Source organism: Eumetopias jubatus, unplaced genomic scaffold (assembly GCF_037043125.1).
Source record: "Eumetopias jubatus isolate StellerSeaLion01/CBP00866 unplaced genomic scaffold, mEumJub1_p1.0 scaffold_3, whole genome shotgun sequence".
Taxonomy (NCBI): domain Eukaryota; kingdom Metazoa; phylum Chordata; class Mammalia; order Carnivora; family Otariidae; genus Eumetopias; species Eumetopias jubatus.
Window position 1 is genome coordinate 106,687,512 of NW_028274809.1, and position 14,655 is coordinate 106,702,166.

The 14,655-nt window shown below is 40.0% G+C and overlaps 1 protein-coding gene and 1 pseudogene across 2 annotated transcripts in view; both read left to right on the top strand.

Annotated features, from left to right (window-relative positions):
* CNTNAP5 (contactin associated protein family member 5) overlaps nt 1-14,655 on the top strand; it is an 855,278-nt gene that overhangs the window by 631,544 nt on the left and 209,079 nt on the right. The window lies entirely within an intron of this gene.
* Nucleotides 13,481-14,269, top strand: LOC114207334 (zinc finger protein 740 pseudogene; annotated as a pseudogene).

Below are 14,655 nucleotides of genomic sequence, written 5' to 3' on the forward strand. Positions count from 1 at the left end.
TGATGCTTATATTTGCTTAAGGTGATTTCCTGTGTTGGGAGCTGCCTGGTCTAATAAGCACTCCCAATGGGAGGATAGAAAAGTATACATGATAGCAAAATTAACCCTTTGCTAAGCAAAGGAGAGGCTAGGAAGGGAAGGTACCCGCTTTTGTCATGGTTTCCTCTTCTGACTATTCTCTACTTGGTATTTGGCTTCTCTGAGCTCATTTCATGCTCATGCTTATCTTTATTCCATCTCTCTCTACCCAGTATCTTTACTGTTGCTTTTTTATCCTTTTGCTAGAAAAAGAGCTTCCTCAAGGACAGGAACGATGATGACTGTCACTTTGTATCCCCATGGCTTTAATTAGGCCTGGTACACAATAGGCACTCAGTAAATGTTTATGAAATAGAATGAACTCCATACACTTTCATTTCAGAATCCCAAACTTATGTCAGGCAGGGCATGTTGAAATCCCTGCTACAAACTCATTTCCAGCAGGAAAGTAAAAAAGGGAGAAATGTCTGCAACACCCACATTCTCCTTATTAGAGGGGTGAGTGGCCTGAAGCAAAGCCCCCCCCCCCAAAAAAAGGAACAAACAAACAAAAAATACAGGCAAGGGGTTGTTAAGGCACAACAGAATGCATCTCCTCTGGTTTGGGAGGCACCTCTCTGGTAAGCAAGACAAAGGCCTGTTAAAGATCTCCTCAAGTAGTTGAACTGAGCTAAGAGCTGGTGCACACCTGGAAGAGGCAGTGTCTAAGACCCAGGAATCTTATCCTTTCCCAGTAGGGCAAGCCTGCCATGCCAGTTTTCTGTGGCTAATGAAAACAATCCCTATCTTCATTATCACCCTTCGCTTTTGATTCTAAGAGATTTCAAGGTTTACAAAACTCTCACCTACCATGATCCTCATGGTGTTCCTGTTCAGTCTCCACTTTACAGGTGAGAAGACTGAAGCTAAGGATCTTTCCTCAAATCAGTTGTCAAAATAAGTGAAAAAGCTAAGCCTAGAACCCAGATTTCTGGCCATTGGCCCCATAGCTTGTATTGTTTCTCTTAAATTCAATGCAAAATGAATTTCCTTGCTAATTCCTTGGGGTACATAACTATTCTCATTCTCAAGTGGCTTAACATCAGCTCTGTGACTGGCTCTCCCTCTCTCCATCTTTTTAGTCAATGGGAACACTAGTTGCTACAGTCTTTCACTTTGAAGTTTGAAGGAGTGGAAATTTTATCGCATGCTCAGATGGGCATCTAGATAAAGGTATATCATTTCTAGCCAGATGTCCTCAAGGTACTTGTCAAATTTCTCATTTGTGTGAGGGTCAGTCTAACTCCTCTCTGTCTTTCAAGATTCAGTTTAGATGGTATATCCTCTGAGAGCTTGTTTTGCATTCCCCAGTCTAGAAGAGAGTCCTCTTTCCTCAGCTTTCACAGCATCCCATACTTTTCTCCACAGAAACATTAGCAGTATGACTCTGTGCTGTCATTCCTTGTAGTATTTTTTTCTCCTCTTCACTTTACCAATCTGAGTCAACAGCAAGGGTAGGAAATCTAGAAAAGCTAAGAATGACTTTTTATTCCCAGCCATATTCCTGTGCCTCACACAAAGCCTGACATATTTTAGGCTCTCATCAGTGTTTTCCAAATGACTGACATTGATCTTCTCCCAGCCATCCTAGCTCTGAGTTCAATAGTCACACACTGTGAAAGCAGAGATTTCCTGGGGAAATGCATTTTGGACAAAACATTCTGGACAAAATGTTGACCATGGCCTGATTATGATGATGATGATGGTGCTTTTAATGGAACTGTAGATCTCTCCATGGTCTGCAAGATTGCAAGTTATTGGCTACCAAGCCACTGAACTGAGGCAGGAGAGAAAACGGAACATCACATATATCCCTACTGTCTTCCTGAGGTTCAATAGTTTCACTTGGATAGACAATTTTCAGTTGGTTCTGTGGCTTAGGTTAATTACCAGAGTTCTGAAATGGTTGATTTTAGTCGTTCTGCCTGCAGTTTTGTTGTTTTAGGGGGAGAGCGAGTTCAGCAAGGTCTTCACACTGCCATTTTGGAAGAGGTGATGATTTTATAATTTTGAAATTGTGAGAGAGTATAGGCTGAGTTTGGAATGAATTGTACATTGTTACCAGCTACAGAAAAAGATATGGGTTAATTAGTAATGCAAAAATAAGAGGCAAGCGATTTAGGCACTCAACGAAACAAATTGTTTCAATCACTCTGTAAATATTTACTTATAGGCAAACAACTATAGTGATCATCATAAACTTCATCTATTTAAAATGATTTTATGGGTTATTGTTGCTGCAATTGGTGGTAGTAGTAGTGGTGGCAGTTGTGCGAGTGTATTGTGTATGTTTGGGGTGCTCATTTTAAGTTGAGAACATTTTATTGAGGGTAAAATCAACTATTTTCAGGGAAGCCTAGGTTGTTCAGTTGGTTAAGTGGCTGCCTTCGGCCCAGGTCATGATCCCAGGGTCCTGGGATTGAGTCCCACATCGGGTTCCTTGCTCAGTAGGGAACCTGCTTCTCCCTCTATCTCCCTCTGCTTGTGCTCTCTCTGTCAAATAAATAAAATATTTTTAAAAAATCAACTATTTTCAGAACTCAAAAGCAATAATCTGGATGTTTCCTCCAGTTAATATAAATTACTCAAGAGTCTCTGAAAGCACAGTGTGGCTGAAAATGAATATCTGCTATTGGGGGATCAACGTGCCTCACTCTTTCCCAAACACTTTGTAGCTGGGTACTTCAGACTGCTTGGTTAGTCCATTGTAAGTTCTACAAACCAGGGAATCTATGAAGCATCTTCCCATAATTACATTGGTTTTGTTGTTGTTCCATTAATCACCAGAAAGGGATATTTGTGGCTTTGCTCATCTTAAATTCTGTAATACTAAGTTATGTATATACGACATTAATCTTTCTATCATTTTCCTGATAAAAAAGGAAAGAAAATAGTCCTCTAGTCAATCCTCCAAAATGTTAGGCAACTAACATTTCTTGACTGACTAATCACCTTACTTTATTGAGTGAGTAATCATCTTATCTACACAGTACCACTGGGGAGGTAGTAAATTGTGAAATGCCACCTTGGACTACTCATTTTCTTTCTCTGCACAAGGCTTGAGGATCCTTCAAGCCAGATTGTACTGAAGAATGTCATGTTTCCAAAGGATAAGCTTTATCTTCCATGAAACAGACCATTTGCAAAATTAATAGGTAAATTAGCAAAGTGTAACAGCCCATTAGACCCACTGTCATAGTTTAGAATCTGAGCTGGGAAAGGAAGCAAAAGCTAAATGTGTAAACAGAAGTTCCCTGAAATGACAGGAGCTATCTGTCTGTGTGGAGAATTGTGGCCACTCAGTTGGAGCCCACAAACTGCTATTAACATGTGGTCCCCTTAGAGCCTCAGCACACGTGCACCAGAAGCAAGCTCTTGAGCTTTCAGACCAGAGCTAGCAATCTTACTTTGTGTGGGCTGGAAGTGTTATATTGCAGTAAAAATGCTACAGCCTACTCTACTAACCATTTCTTCATTTTTTTTTTTTCAAAAAGTGTCTATTGAATACTTGCAGTGTTGAAATTTTAATAGCCCTTACTATATACCAAGGCCTGCATATGGCCACTGTTTTCCACTTGGAGAGCTAACTCTCTTAATGTAAACTAGAAACTACTGCCCTCCTGATCAAAAGACTGTGGGCCATACTAGCTAAAATCAGGAACTTTGCAATCAAATAGACTACTGTGTGACCTTCGGAACTTCTTTGGCCTCTTTTAAAGTCCTACTTTCATTAGATGTAAAGTGAAGATAATCTCACATTGTGGGGTAGTTTTAATTGTAGTAATTAAAAAAAAAAAAAGTCCAGGGGCACCTGGGTGGCTCAGTAGTTAAGCGTCTGCCCTCGGCTCAGGTCATGATCCCAGGGTCCTGGGATCGAGCCCCACATCGGGCTCCTTGCTCGGTGGGAAGCCTGCTTCTCCCTCTCCCACTCCCCCTGCTTGTGTTCCTGCTCTGGTTATCTCTCTCTCTGTCAAATAAATAAATAAAATCTTTAAAAAAGTCCATGTCAATAATAACCACAGGTAACTCTTACTGAATTCTTAGTATGCGCCAGGTCATGTGTTAAGAGATTTTTATGCACTATGTCACTTAAGTCTCACAACTAACCTGTTAAGTGGGAACTATTATTATGTATATCTTACATTTGGAGAAACTGAGGTAGGAGACATCAAACAGCTTGCCCATGGTCACTGAGCAAGTAAGCAATGGAGGTGGACTTCAGCTCTAAGGTGTCTGTCCCTAGAGCCTTGATCAGCCTTGACATTTCATCATCAGGCATTATTGTGTTTGTAAATAGTAGCTCTCAATCAGTGCAAAGTTCCTTCCTTTGCTCTTATTACCACTTCCACCTCTCCTATCTACCATAGGGATTAAAACTCTACTTGAGTACTTTTCTAGCTAACCTCTGAGGTACACTGTCTTCAAATTGGTTAATAAAGCCTCTTGATCTTCAAAATGTAAATTACTTGAGTGCTGAGGTGCACCTGGATGAAAATCCCCTTGGATGCTTCTTTTAATTCCAGCTGCCAAAGTGCAAGGGGTTCATTTCCCTTTTGCCTCTCATATAAATTAAAGAAGACACATTATTTCCATTTTCCTGTCTCAGATCTCATCTTCTTCACTATTTTGGAGGCTGTTCAGAATAAATACCATAAAATGGCTCATTTCTGCTTACACTTTATTTCTTAGTACTCACATAGATCATCTCAATCACCTATAGAAATATTTGTGTCAAAGGCTAAGGCAGCTGATAAATTTTTTTCCTTGTAGGTTATGAGTCTGAGTATCCCAGCATCTCTGCATTGAAAGAAAAATAGTTACATTTGGTGTTTGTGATGACTTGGTAGTGAAAATATTTTTACTGCCAACAAAAGCAGTTTTATGGTGTTCAATCCTGAATCACTAAAATCTGGATTTTCAGTACAGCAAATTGCACTGCTTACAACTGAGGTTTTTCAAAATGAGTGCAATTTATTATTTAGGCAGTCTTCATTGGCAAGTTTGTCTATATGGCTAATGTCTTTGAAGAGTCAACAGACATGCAACACCTAAAATGTGTGTGTGTGTGTGTGCGTGTGTGTGTGTATATGTGTGTGTGATTGACTATTCTGTGAGAAAGAGGGGATAGCATGTAAGTGGAAATGCTGATGTTGTAAACAATAAAAGGTCCAGAAGCCTCAGGTTGTAATTTCTTTAAGAGTTGTCATTTTTGCTATTGTTTCCCTGTACTATTTTTTTAATTTCTTATTCCATAGTTAACTTTTAGTCTCTACAATTACATTATGAAGCTCCTACAACTGTTTTTGAAGCAATGTGATGTAGTGGGGCATTAGATGTGAGATTTAGACCTTAGTCCATCTAACTCCAAAGTTTATTGTCATACTATCCTAGACAGAAATCGATGGACACTCTTCTGCTTTTGAATGGAGACAGTGGTGTTTGGGATGGGTGACTGTGGAGGGCATATTCAATCCATTTTTTTTATTTATTAATGGGTTAATTTGGGCACAGTGTTCAGCTAAGTACTGGAAGGCTGGGACAGGTACACAGATACTAGATATTTAGGATTCAATTCCTTTAAGAAACTTAGCATATATTTTGGTAGAGTGGGGTGGAGAAATAGGCATGAAGTCAAGAAAGACTTGCAGGACAACATGACACTTATGTGAACTTATATGAAGGCTAAAAGCAAAGTGGTCTTATGCAAGTTTATAGAACTATGAACGGAAGTGGTAGATCACTTCACGTAAGACTGTAATTTATGGATGTATTAAAGGTTCTCCTGGGGCGCCTGGGTGGCTCAGTTGGTTAAGCGTCTGCCTTCGGCTCAAGTCGTGATCCCAGGGTCCTGGGATCGAGACCCGCATTGGGCTCCCTGCTCTGCGGGAAGCCTGCTTCTCCCTCTCGCACTCCCCCTGCTTGGGTTCCCTCTCTCACTATATCTCTATCTGTCAAATAAATAAATAAAATCTTTAAAAATTAAAAAAAATATAAGTTCTCCAAAGAGGGCTCACCTGCAAAGGAAGAGGACCTGGGACAACATGGTGAGAGGTCAAGGGGATGGGGAGAGAGAGAGAGACCCAGCTTACTCAGTTCTCCAGACAAGCTCAGCTTTTCCAACATGCCAATATGCCAGTCATGGAGGTAAAGTCAACAGTCATGGGGGTGAAGTCATCTTTTTTTTTTTTAATATGAATGCATTTTTTTTTAAAGATTTTATTTATTTATTTGAGAGAGAGAGAATGAGAGAAAGAGAGCACATGAGAGGGGGGATGATCAAAGGGCGAAGCAGACTCCCCGCCAAGCAGGGAGCCCGATGCGGGACTCGATCCAGGGACTCCAGGGTCATGACCTAAGCCGGAGGCAGTCGCTTAACCAACTGAGCCACCCAGGCGACGTGGGTGGGGGGGGGAAGTCATCTTGACATTCCAACTTCAGCTGACATCTCATCACAAGTATGAGAAACTCTGAGAGTAGAAAAAGAATTGTCCAGCTGAGACCTAGTCAACCCACAGAATTGTGAGAAATAATAAAATAATTATTTAAAGCCACAAAGTGTTGGAGTAGCTGGTTATACATCAATGGATAAGTGAAACAGTGGAGCTTTGAAGGTTGGATAATTTGAATAGATAGGAATTATAAGCATGGGAGCTTATGAGAAATAATTTGATATTTATTTATTTATTATTTCTTTATTGAATTAGTTAAGATTGTAAATAAATTATTTAATTCATAATTGTCCAATAGAACTTACTGTGATGGTGCAAGTATTCTTTAGTTAACTTTTACAATATAGTGGTCACTTGCCACAGGGTGGCTATGGAGCATTTGCAGTAGGGTAACTGTGAATGAGGAATTGAAATTTTAATTTTAATTAATTTAACTTTAAACTGAAATAACTACATGCAGCTATAATATTGGACAATATAGCACTAAAGCTTTGGAAGTGGATACATTTCAGTGGTAGATGATGTTAACTCCTAGCTTTTGCAATCAGAAGTTGGGTTTGTGGGATAGGAATTAGCTGACTTTGTGGTTGTGTTCCTTCTGGGTTTGGCATTGACTAGCTGGATGTGTAGGGCCAGAGTGATATAAGGAAGGAGTGGTATATTTACTACTTAAAACACTTTAAATCAGTGAATCTCATTGTGGGATAAAAGATTGGGGTGTCCATTAACAATGGCCCACCCAAGTTGTTCTATGTGAAGGACCTAAGCACTGCATTATAAGGAGACCTCTGGCTGACATGGGTACAGGTGCAATTCATGATTAAAGCTTGTTTTTAATGATCAGTTTACTATGTCTGTGGGTAGTAAAATAGGCCTCCTTAAAGAGTTATTAAGCATTTCATTAGGTATGTTTGATATTCTTCAGGAATATTTTTCTTCCCTTCCCTTCCTTTCCCTTCCCTTCCCTTCCCTACCCCTCCCTTCCCTTTCCATCTGAAATGCACTGCTCTGGAAGTTTCATAGGTTCATGGGTTTCCTTTTCAACCAGAATTACATTTTTCTTAAGTTCCTCCCTTGAGTGCTTAGAGAATATTGATGTGAAAGGTGGTTGGTAATCATAGGAAGCAATTTCTATATTCAGAAAGGATGGTACTTCCTGTGCATGGAAACTACAGAGAAACCTTTAAGTGGCAGACAGGAAGATCTGACTGAATTACAAAATGTCTGTCATGAAAAATAGCTATTTTTCTTTGGACCATATATTCTCTTTTGCAAATCTACTCTTGGTTTTAGTGAATACAGAGGATCATTTGTAGTTATTAGTAAGCAGGTACATACAATTAGAGTATTAAAATCTTAGGGAATACTATGGCATCATAGTAAGTTAATTTTGCTCTATTAATACTGAGTTAGACATTTACTTATTAAAGTATTTATTCAAAAATTGAGGAATTTGTTCAAGTACATTTTACTAGCACTAATTCTGAACTAATTGGGCCCAAATACATGAAACTGCTATATTCATGAGAAGTGTGCTAGGTTCCTAGTGCCACATGCTCTCTAGACCTTAGTTCATTTTTGTATATATTAGAGGAAATATGGCTACCTAAAAGATACTCATTACTGAGATCTATCTATGATTCTCTACCCCAAATCCTATTCTTTAAGCAATAAGCTCTACAATGTTTGCCAACAACAACATCTCAAATTGGCCTTTGTTTTGTGGAAACAAAATCATGATTAAGCCTTTGGCAATGATATTTTTGGAACTGGTGGTTTATTTGTATATTTATTTATTTATTTTTAATTTTTTATTGTTATGTTAATCACCATACATTACATCATTAGTTTTTGATGTAGTGTTCCATGATTCATTGTTTGTGCATAACACCCAGTGCTCCAAGCAGAATGTGCCCTCTTTAATACCCATCACCAGGCTAACGCATCCCCCCATCCCCCTCCCCTCTAGAACCCTCAGTTTGTTTTTCAGAGTCCATCATCTCTCATGGTTCGTTTCCCCCTCTGACTTACTCTATATTTATTTTTTTAGCAAGCAGAATCCTAAGAACATTTGGGGGGCTCAAGGTAGGGGGTTTCTGTAACAGGCTAAGCAGTCATGTGCATGGTCTGGTTTGTGGCTTGGAATTCTCAGCAGAGTGGATTTGAGGGGAGAGGCTGAGGAGAGGAGCCTGGTTAGGAGCCTGATGTTGCTGTCTTAGTCAGGGTTACTAAGACCCAACCTGGGGCACTGTCATTAGCTGGGGTAGAGAATGGGGCCAATTTTAGGAAAAGTTTGTCAGCCTCTGTGACTGTGTCAGAAGATGGAGAGAGCAGGAAAGTGAGACAGAGAGAATGGCAGAATAAGTTCCAGAATTTTGGCTTCATGAAAGAGGTAAATGTTAATGCAGTTCATTCAGAGGGGAGGGAGACTCCCTAGTGTGACTGGAAATACAGTGAGTTCATTTGGGGACATGCAGTTAGCCAGTAAGTGTTATATCTTGGGGCGTGGGGAGTAATTAAAAAGCTAAGGTGTGAAATATAGCATCAGATGGACCTGTTAAGCAATAATGTATTGCCAAACTGATGAAAAGTCATTATCCTTAAATAATGGCCTGCATCTGAAAGTTAATTATTACAGGGTGAGTTTATGGGTGCCTCATGCAGACAAGGTCAATTATCTTATACCCATTTAAAATGTATTATGAATAATTCACAGGTAAAAGTTAGCTGTAAAACATGTTAAAAATAAAGGTGGGGAAAACATTGAATTCAGTGGTAATGTATTTTGATAATCAGATAGATAATTATACATGGATGATGTTCATACTTAGTATATCAAGAATTGCTCAATAGAATGAAGACGTTCAACAATTGCCACTATCCTGCTCCTGGTAATTGTGATACTATTTTTCTTAGTACGATCACTATTTTCATTTTGCATTTGATTACATCCAGCACAGTAACCATTTATCAAGCATTTATTCTTTGCCCAGCTTTATGGCTTTATGTTAACTCCCAGGGATATAATGGCTAGTAACCCAAGAGTACTGCTACTCAGGAGCTCAGTCTAGGGGCACCTAGGTGGCTCAGTCTGCCTTTGGTGTGTGCCTTCGGTATCTACCTTCGGCTCAGGTCATGATCCCAGGGTCCTGGGATCAAGCCCCGCATCGGGGTCCCTGCTCAGCAGGAGGCCTGCTTCTCCCTCTCCCACTCCCCCTGCTTGTGTTCCTGCTCTCACTGTCTATCTCTCTGTCAAATAAATAAATAAAATCTTTAAGAAAAAAAAAAAAGAAGCTCAGTTAATGGAGGAGATAAATCAGTAAACAAATAATTTTAAATAAAATAATCATTGTTGGGATAGAGGTAGAGAGGCCTGGCCTTGGGAATGGTTTCTTGAGTGAGATTAGATCCAAAACAAGTCTTGAAGGACCAGTGCGAATTAAGCAAGATAAGATAAACACAGAGTATGCTGTGTCTGGGGAGTGAAGCTGAGCCAAAAGCATAGGCTCTACAGTATGAAACAGCATTGTGCATAGACATATGTGCATGTATGTATGTGTCTGGGTGTGTGTGTATGTGTAGGTGTGCGTATATATACATATGTGTTTATATGTGCCACGTGTATATGTCTATGTGTGTATGCATGTGTGTCTATGTGTACCATGTGTATGTGTCTATGTGTATGTATGCATATGTTTCCTGTGTACCATGTGTATGTGTATACATGTGTGTATATATGCATATGTGTTTGTGTATACCATGTGTATGTGTCTATGTGCATGTGTGCATATGTTTATGCGTGCCATGTGTATATGTATATGTGTGTATATATGCATATGTGTTTGTGTGTACCATGTGTATGTGTCTATGTTCATGTGTGCATATGTTTTATGCGTGCCATGTGTATATGTATATGCGTGTATATATGCATATGTGTTTGTGTGTACCATGTGTATGTGTGTATGTGCATGTGTGCATATGTTTTATGTGTGTCATGCGTATATGTATATGTGTGTATATATGCATATGTGTTTGTGTGTACCATGTGTATGTGTGTATGTGCATGTATGCATATGTTTTATGTGTGCCATGCGTATATGTATATGTGTGTATATATGCATATGTGTTTGTGTGTACCGTGTGTATGTGTCTATGTGCATGTGTGCATATGTTTTATGTGTGCCATGTGTATATGTATATGTGTGTATATATGCATATGCGTTTATGTGTACCATGTGTATGTGTATATGCATGTGTGCTGTTTAGGGCAGTGGAACCAGAGGTAGCTGGTTTATCTCTTAGAGTATAGGTCAAAAGGCAGTCAGTCTCGATTTACAACCTCCATGGTGTTTTCTTTTCTCATTTCAATTGATTTTGCTCTGAGTGCTAACCCAGAGATTTCTATATCAAATAAAATTAAAATTATTGTTTCTTTTTATTTCTATTCTGCCTGCTTGTGCCCAGGGTAGGATGATGAATCCTCACACTTGTGGGAGTGAGGGAGAGACATGGAAGAGAGCCTAGAAGGGGAAGTTCTCCTGTCCTCCCTTCCCTCTCCCTCTTTTTATTACTCTTCCCTCTTTGGAAAAATTATTTATAATGAATGAATACATGTTACTTATATAACTTGAGAAGAAGTAAGAGATGCTTTTAAAATATGTTTAAAAACTTTATATTTAGCACTAATATGAATTCTTGCTTGGAGCTTAAAAAAATAACACACACACAGCAGTTTCTACATGCTTAAAATGTATTAAGTGTCCATACAGGGTTCCTTATTGAAGTTAAAAATACTTTAATTCTTGAAGGTCAAATTAATTCTTTGGATTTGTTTAAAATGAAGCTTTATTCCAGCAATCTTACTACACACTTTGTATTTGATATTTCTTCATGTACTCTTCCTTGTGCATTGTTCCTCCTTTACACCAAAGTCTCCCGAAGCAGATTTCCCCCTCACTGAGCATCATGAATAAACAAAAATGTTGAAATGTGTTTTTTTCTCAAGTGGTCATCAGTTCCCGCCTGCAGTACTTTAATTGCCTTCAAACAGATATCTCTGTGTCTTGTTTCTTGTTCACCAATTTCTGTTCTACACTGTTGCTTAAAATTCTTACCATTCTGAAATCCTGCCTCAGATCACCTTTGCCTACAGGGTGAATGCAGGATATCTTTGCATGTCACTCAAGGCCTCTGTGGCTGTTCCCTGCTGGGCCCTTCCAGCCCCTTCCCTACCTTTTGTAGGCATTCCCCTCTGGGCAGTCAAGCCTTCCTGCTTCCTCCCATTTCTACCCTGTTCTTTCTGACTAGGACACCCTACATCTGGTCCATCATGTCAACCTCTCCTTATTCATTAAGATTTTGTTCTCATATTATCTCTTCCTTAAAGCCTTCCTTTGCATCTCCTGGCAGAATCCCCCTCAGTGTGCCCCCATGGTTCTTTGATCACTCACTTTTCTAGTCTAGAACGTATTATGTTGCTGAAATTGTTTTCTTTCAGCTGCTTCTTTCTCATATCATGTGAACTTGAAGGAGACATATCTGTCTCTATCTGTGTCTCTGACATTCTAGCACAGTAACTGGCACTTACTGAAAGCTGAGTGAATAAAATGGATTATTCCTTTCCATACACTCAGTGGTCCTACTTTTCTTCAGTTAGACCATGAAATTCTGTGACCTGATGCCTCTGCACACACCATTATCTTATGGTTAATTATGTGATAAATAAATGTGGTAAGTACTGTAGTAGTAACTTGTTTGTAAAGGTGACTGCTGACAATCTCTCTCATTCCTGTATGTGCTCTTCTTACAAGCAGACAGAACCTATTTCCCTTCCCCATGAGTTTAAGCTATCTTGTTGTTATGATGACTTGCTTTGGCCACATAATTAACTCTGTGCCAATTTTCTGCCCTGGTACCAGGAAGTCTAACAGTTTTTATTTTTGTACTTTTGGAAATCTGTCTAACTTCCATGTAAAGAAGTGTGATCTGGACTATTGGATGAAAGAGGCTGTATGAGAAAAGAAAGGAACAGAAACTCTCCAGCTGTTCCAACCAGTCCAGTTGAGGCACCAGACATGTAAGTGAAGACTTTGGGCATGCTCCAGCCCAAGCCAAGTTCCCCAATTAATATGGTCACAACCAATATCACATGCAAAGAATAATAGCCCAGAAAATTGTGAAAAATTATAAATTGTTTTCCACAAAAGGTGAACAAACTGTAGCCCATGTGGCCCACTGCTTGTTTTCTTTTAATAAAGATTTATTGGAACACAGATATGCATATTTGTTTATATGTTAACTATTGGTGCTTTTGCTACCAGGACAGAATTGAGTAGTTGTGACTGAGACCAACCTTATGGTTTTCAAAGTCTAAAATATATATTATTTGGTTCTTTCCAGGAAAATGTGGGGATACTTTTTTATATTTTTTAATTTTTAATCATTTTTAGCATCTAAAAATAGCAGCTATTTATTAGATAATCAGTTTATGAGATTTATGAATCAGGAGTGCCTCAGGTGATTCTGGTTCAAGATTTCTCATGAAGTTGAAAACAAATATCTGCTGGGGCTGCATCATCTGAAGTCTTGACTGAGGCTGGAGGGGATCCCTCTTTTAAGGTACTAAAAGTGGAAATATAATAAATAATAAATACACATAAAATGCATTTTTGTTCTTATAATGAAAATGTTTTGTTGTTTTGTTTTGTTTTACTATGCTCAGATATGATCTCATTCAGTGTTCAAAATAAAAATCTCAGGAATATTGAGCAGCGGCCACGGGGTTGGCATGGTGTGCTGGGGCCTGGAGGAGGTGCTGCGCGGGGGGGGCGGGGGGAGACAGCGGGAGGCTGTGCCTGGCAGGTTTCTGAAACAGATCGTGAACTTCAACGAGAGGATTCGGTTGGAAAATGAAAACCAGCAGACTTCAGATCATAGGCAGGAGCCAGGCAGAGTCCAGGGATTCTTGGAACATCTGTCTTCCCTTTGGAGGACACTAAGATCTATTTGAAGACAAAGGCAGTTCAATATGGCAGCAGGACTGAAGGGACACAAAGGAGTTGTTATAGTGATTTGGTGACAGTTCTTCAAACAACAGTGTCTTAGGAAAGGTGGATCAAGAAACTCCTGAACTTTTGGGTTACATTAAGTGAGAAATCAGCATGGCTCAGGCAAATCTCCTGGCTTGTGAAGGCCTAGCAGGTGTGAGTTTGGTTCCCACTGCAGCCAGCAAGAAGATGATGCTGAGCCAGATTGCCAGCAAGCAGGCCGAGAATGGAGAGCAGGCAGGTAGCCCTGATGTGCTGAGGTGCTCAAGTCAGGGCCACCGAAAAGACAGCAATAAGTCCTAGAGTCGCAAAGATGATGACAGCTTGGCTGAGGCCTCTCATTCAAAGAAGACTGTTAAAAAGGTGGTGGTAGTGGAACAGAATGGTTCTTTTCAAGTAGAGATTCCCCAAATTTTTATTTGTGAACACTGCTTTGGAGCCTTTAGGAGCAGTTACCACCTCAAGAGGCACATCCTCATTCATACTGGTGAGAAGCCATTTGAGTGTGATATAAGTGATATGTGCTTCATCCAGAAGTACCACCTGGAGTGTCACAAGCATGTGCACAGTGGCTAAAAGCCCTACCAGTGTGAACGGTGTCATCAGTGTTTTTCTCGGACAGATTGATTACTCAGACACAAACGGATGTGCCAAGGGTGCCAGTCCAAGACTTCCAACGGGCAGTTTTCTCTATAGGTGCGAGGGGCCCTGGGTGTTGGGAGTGATCAGAAGAATTTACTGAAGAGTGCACCCCCTCTGGTCTGATGGTCCCACCACCACCCCATCTGTACCTGTCCCCCTCCTGGAGGAGTGGACCCAGGAGACCAGAAGAGTGCATCAGGGGACAGCAGCCTCAGAGCCTCAGCTCTGTAAATAATCTGAGACTATGAGTATCTCGGGGAAGTTCCTACAGCATTCCTGGATGGGGAAGCTTGTCCCTGGATCCTTGGCTGAGGTTATAGGTGGAGACTGAAAGTACAGGACCAAGACTGGTGTGGCTCCCACAACCTTGGACTCCAGCTGGCAGCTGAAATGGAAAGGTTTGGGGAGAGGGATTTGTTTGTTTGTTCTGTTCTTGTTTT